We start from the raw sequence: 6,300 nt of genomic DNA, 5'->3' as shown, positions 1-6,300 counted from the left end.
ATCGACACACTAGCCGTAAGAAACCCTGAGGGTCTGCAAATAACACAAGATGCCGACGGACATCGAATAGTCAATCTAATAATGACTGAAGACTGGAGGGCTCCAATCACCCTATATCTTCAGGGCCACTACCACCCATCTGACCACATCGAAGCCAAAATGTTGAAACATAGAAGTAGAGACTTTGCTGTAGTCAACAACCATCTCTACAAGAAAGGAATAAGTCAACCCATGCTGAAATGCATAACTGAAGCCGAAGGCATAGAGCTTCTCCGCGAAGTCCACTGGGGTATATGTGGATCACATTTAGGACCGAGGGCCCTTGCCGCTAAATTCATACGTCAGGGTTTCTATTGGCCAGCAATTGTGTGCATGACCAACTGGGTAACCCATTCATGCGAAGCATGCCAGAAATTCTCGCCTTGAACAGGCGCCCCATCGCAACTTACCAAGCTTATTGCACATACCTGGCCACTTCAACGTTGGAGACTAGACATCGTCGGACCACTGCCCATAGCTCAAGGCAACCTAAAATTCACCTTCGTCGCCGTTGAATACTTCACCAAGTGGATCGAGGCCAAAGCAGTATCCACAATAACCTCTAAAACGGTGCAAAAAATCTTTTGGCAGAACATCGTATGTTGGTTTGGAGCCCCATCAGAGCTACCAGTCGAGAACGAAAAATAGTTTGACAACCAAGACTTTCGGGAATTCCGCAACTCTATCAGCATGAAGGCAGTGTTCGTCTCTATCTACCATCCACAATCCAACAGGATAGTTGAACGCGCCAACGGCAAGATTTTATGTGCCATCAAGAAAAGGCTACTCGACGACAAGAAAGGCAAATGGGCAGACCAGCTTGCCGAAGTCACATAGGCACTAAACACAACAAAATCTAGAGCGACCGGATTTACACCTTTCCGCTTGATGTACGGATCCGAAGCAATGACGCCGCAAGAGCTAAAGCATGGATCTCCATGAGCGAGCCCCACAGCCACTCCTGATGTTGACGAGTCAACCTCCAAGGACCTTATCGATGGAGACCGTGTTCTTGCCCTAGCTGCACTGAACAAATACCAAGCGCAGATGAAGGCATGGCGCGACAATACTGTCATCCCCAAAGAATTTGAGGAAGGAGACCTAGTCCTCACCAGAACCACCAAAACAAAATCTCGGACAAGCTCGAACCCAAATGGGAAGGGCCCTTCATTGTCAAGACCAAAACATCCCCCAACGCCTACAGGCTCGCTTCACCATCCGGCGAAGACCTAGAGCACTCATGGAATGTGGATAACTTACGAAAATTCTTCATCTAGTCCCAAGGCCTTTGCACCTTTGTAATCTTCGCAAACAATATCTCAGTCAGGCTCGCACTCTTTTCCTCGTAGGAGGTGAGGTTTTTAACGAGGCGGAGCCATGTAATAAATTACCGCAAAAATCCCCCAAAAAACAAAAATTCAAGATGGCAATGCGACCGCGGATGTCGAAAAGACCACAAAACCGGTCTTCGGCATTCGACGCAAAAACCGTCACCACAACGGAAAGCCTCGGTAGCCATTGCGTGCGACAAATCCAGGAAAAAGTCGCCTAAGGGTGCAGTCAGAAAAGCACAACAAGTGTGTGACACAACCCACAGGTTGCGAAGTCTTCTACAAGACATGTTTCTATCCGAGCAAAAGTCGCCTAAGGGTGCAATCGAAAAAGCACAACAAGTGCGCGACACCACCCATAGGGTGCGAAGCCTTCTACAAGACATTTTCATCCGAGCAAAAGTCGCCTAAGGGTGCAGCCGGATAGACACAACAAGTGCGCGACACCACCCACATGGTGTGAAGTCTTCGGCAAGACATTTTCATTCGAGCAAAAGTTGTCTAAGGGTGCAGCCAGATAGGCACAACATGTGCGTAACACCACCCAAATGGTGCGAAGTCGTCTACCAGACGCACATTGTGCAAGCAAAAGCCGCTCAAGGGTGTAGCCGGATCAACACAACACGGGTGTAACATCACCTACCGGGTGCAAAGTCGTTTACGGCACACACACGTCTATCCACGCCAAAAATCGCCTAAGGGTGTAGCAAACTCACAATATGCACAACAAAAAACACGAAGTCATCACAAATGAACATCAACACAAAGGGCTTAAAGGCGCCACCAAGCACAATTCAGCGCACAACATACGATTACAACCACACATTGTACACTATACACAGGATATTCACCCAACACAAATATGCCCATCACAGTTCTTAGGCAAAGGGGGGAGGGCAGCATTTTCGCTCATCGTCGCCAAAGAACGGCGAGGGCAACACTCGCTATTACATCGGCTCTTCCTTCGGGATAAGACCAACTTCCCGAAAATTAAACAACATCAACCTCAACTGTTCCCATTCAAAAAGGTCCCACAGGTGCCCCTCCCCAATACACGATCCAAACGTTGATGCCAGTAACTCGCGATGGGCACCCTGATCCAGCCGTGATCCGCTCCAAAGACAGGACCCCTCCCTGCCCATTCGGCGATGTCTTATAACACCTCGCGAAGACTCACCGACGCTTTGTTTTGACATCCCCATCTTTTTTGCCTTTGCAAGTCACCTGGGCATGCACTGATCGAAGTCACCGGTGCCTCGTGGGGGGGGGGGACCACAACGGATACTCCGCTGCAGCTAAATCCAACAACACGAAATAGTTTAAATCGTCCTCTGAGGATTCATCCATCCATGAAAAAGGGCTCCCTAATTCTCCACCCTCCGAAGACCATGACCCAAAATTTGATTCCCCCGATACATTACCACTAAGAGACATCGCATTCACATCCACCAAAACATAATCACTCATAACATCATCAGGGTTTGCTTGCGCAGGCCCGGACGCCGGAACTTGCAAAGCAACCAATCTTTAGTATCATACAAAAACCAAGACTATCAGTCTATCCCCTATTACATCCTCTCAACCTGCGATGAAGCATCTGCCGCCGCAGGACCCTCAACAGCACCTCCTGGATGCGTCGTTTTCTCCTCGGCTCCTGCCTCCGCCGAAGCATCCCTCCGGGTCACCGATCTTTCAATGTCGGTGAGGTCCTCCACATCTTCCTCATTCATCACCTATGAAGACAGCACAACAACATGTCAAACAACGAACACACACAACACCCCTCGCCAAACCAACAACATACCTGCGCCAATGCTCGGTCCTCCCTTTCCCAGACGATGCCACAGCCATGGGGACCCCACATCCTATCATATAGCGCCCCTGCAGAGCGCTTCAGCACGTCATCTTCAATCTGGAATACTCCACGATCGAAGTCCTCGTCCGCCCAGTCCAAGACTTTGAAATGCCTGCATCCCTCTCAGGACAAAACATTCGCAGCCCCCTCGCAAGTAACGAGAGACGCGTAGGACATGAGACCCGTCACAATAGACGGGAGTGACTCTAGCTCATCCTGCAACCACCCTAGAAAGCAGAGCCCCACCTCCTTCTTCGATTCGTCGAAGGGAGCGATATGTGCGCAAAGGTCACAGTACGCATCCACGAAGAGCGTGTGCGCCCATTCGACCCCTATGCGGGTGGACGACTCTGTCCTTTTGTGATGGCCACAGATATTCTTTAGCTCCAGCTTCATGTCGGTGGCACGCTTGCGGGCAGCTTGGGCCTCCACGTGAGCGGCCTGAGCCTCCGCGTGGGCTTTTTCCGCATCCTCCTTCTCATCATCAAGTCGGCGGCCGAGGTCCTCCTCTCTCTCCAACGCTGATAGCTTCTTGAGGCGGTTCCAGATTTTATTCTCGACCACCGACTTATCCCTCACCGCCTCAGTATGCTGCGTTCAGAGGCCCTCAATCCTTCCCTCAAGCAGTCTCCTCTCAAAAACAAACTGCAAGGTCAACGCCCCTGAGGCAACTTGCTCCGTGAAGGTAGTCACCGGACATCAAACATCCAAACTCAGTACAACAAAACTAAATCACCATACACATATGAATAATAATTACACACACTCACAAATCACAGTTGCTGCACAGCTGACGCAGCCACGCCAGCAGCAGCGGCGGCAGAGGCAAGTTCACCCCCGCCTCCGGCGGCGGCGCAAAATCTCAACCACGTGTCCTCCGAGGTCTCCGCGTCGCCCTTCACCGCATCACCATTCGCCGTACCCATCAGACCGACAGCCGCTGTTGACGGCACCACCGCCAACTGCCCAGCCTCCGCCCCTACATCACAACTAAGTTAGAAACATGGATTTACCTGACTAAGAAGAAATCAAGACAACTCACTAGCAGGCGGTAGCCCAGTCTGGTCGTAAAACATGGTAACGCCTCCCACCAGGTAGTCGTCTACTGACAAGTCCTGGGCAGCCCCGCTGGACCCCGACACCGCCGTTTCAGTCACGTGCGACGGTGAAGGGGGTCTCACAGCGCCAGCAGGCGCCGCGGGAGAGGCATTGCCGCAGCTGGGGCGGCAGCCTTCGCGCTAGCTCGCGCCAGCTTCACTTCTCGGTGCGGGTCCACCAGATGGATGGGGGCCTTGTGTTTCTTTCGCTGAGCATCTTGGCGATCCTTCTCCATCACTGCCGACACAACAACACCAATATTCCTTCCGTAAGGAAAAAATTCTCAAATCATGAGCCAGTCGAGATGTAAAAAAATCTTCGCTAGTGACCCGAGGTATAGGATCATTCCTAGGCCATCGACCATCGGTAACCTTCAGCAAGCGCGAAGAAGTGTCTGAAGCTCGGGCGAAGACATCAGCTCTGTAGGAAACGCGGACGTTTCCATTAACTACTCAACAAAACACCCAGTGGCCCTCGGCCTAGTCTTATCATCCCCATACCTAATTTCCTCTTTCAAATGGTTGGAACCAGAGCTTTCTCCTTTGAGGGGCCTTCGTCGTCCTGGGGTTTCACTTGTTTGCTTCGATAATCATCAGCATCAGCGGAGTCCCCATCCGGGTAGGGATCATAAGGCAATTTATTCAATTCAAAGACATGGTTCAACCTGATGTTGGAACCGGGAATATCCCAGCTCCTTAACATTTTAGTCTTCGGTGCATATTTTCCAACAATCTCAATGGCCTCCGACTCCACTTCCCACACGAAAGCGGTCGCATCCCGCCCGCGCAATTCCACGACGAAGGCTGGGCTTCGCACCAATTTATCTCCCAGGTTGGCATCCGACGAGGTGTAATCTCGCCCAAAACCCACCTATCTTCCTTTTTTGCCAGTGCAGACAGTAATTTTTCGCAAAGTCTTCAACATATGGTTCCCCACCATATGAGGAAACAACCCACGCATACTTTATCAGCGCTGACATAGCATTCGGTGTCAATTGATGAATTTGTACATCAAACCTCTGTAGGACCTCAACTACGAACCGATGTGCTGACAAGCAAAGACCAGCAGCAAAGAAAGCCTCAAACACAACCAACTCCCCCTTCGGCTCAGGGACATCTTCAGCCCCTGGTGCCCGCCCAACTCCACTTCCAAAGTAACCCAGCCGCTGCATCTCTAGCACGCGGACCGAGTAGATCCTCGAGGTCCCGAATTCAACCGTATGACTGGGTTGTAGGTCTACCGCCGCCGAATCACTAATCGTCTTCTCAGACAACAGTGTGGTCGGCGACGTACTCACAGCGAACGATGATGAGGAAGAGTGTAACACCCCAGGTGTTACCCAAGGCCCTGGCTCAATGAACACACCTATGGCCTATTATCCAATATGTTAAGTGGAAAGTGAAGGCACTAAAAGCTTTAGAATCATGGCTAAGCTAAGTATTGATCATAACGAGAGAGATACCCTAGCCTTCATGCATTTTCACCCATGAAAAAGATTCTAAAACCCTAATTTCCCCTCTTGAGCCATTAAACCCCAACCATTGGATTAAAGGGAAAAATTATGCAAATGGCCAATTCATGAGATGAAACCTTTACCAAAGATGAAGTACATTAATAAATCTACAAAATGTAGTAAGGGAAGTATTACAAAAAGGCCCAACAAAAACCCCAAATCAAGCCCCTTAGTGGAGAGCACACTAGAGCCATCCATTTTTATCTAAGTCCCAAAATCAGCCCTAATCTAAAGATCAGAAGTGTTCACCCTTTTGCTGGCACCAAAACCACTTGGTCCAAATAACAAAAAGTAGCCAAACTAACCAAGGCACATCCCTGAAAAATTTGAAACCAAACCAGGGTCATTTGACACGGTTTGGCATCCATTTTGTCACGGGGTGAACAGTGCAGACAGACAAGACATGGTGCCACCATATCTTCTAAGCCAGGCGAGATCTTCCCTTGAAACTCACATGAACTAGA

The sequence above is a fragment of the Zea mays genome, chromosome 2 (genome assembly GCF_902167145.1).
Source record: "Zea mays cultivar B73 chromosome 2, Zm-B73-REFERENCE-NAM-5.0, whole genome shotgun sequence".
In the NCBI taxonomy this organism is placed as follows: domain Eukaryota; kingdom Viridiplantae; phylum Streptophyta; class Magnoliopsida; order Poales; family Poaceae; genus Zea; species Zea mays.
Note: the sequence above shows the minus strand (reverse complement) of the source record.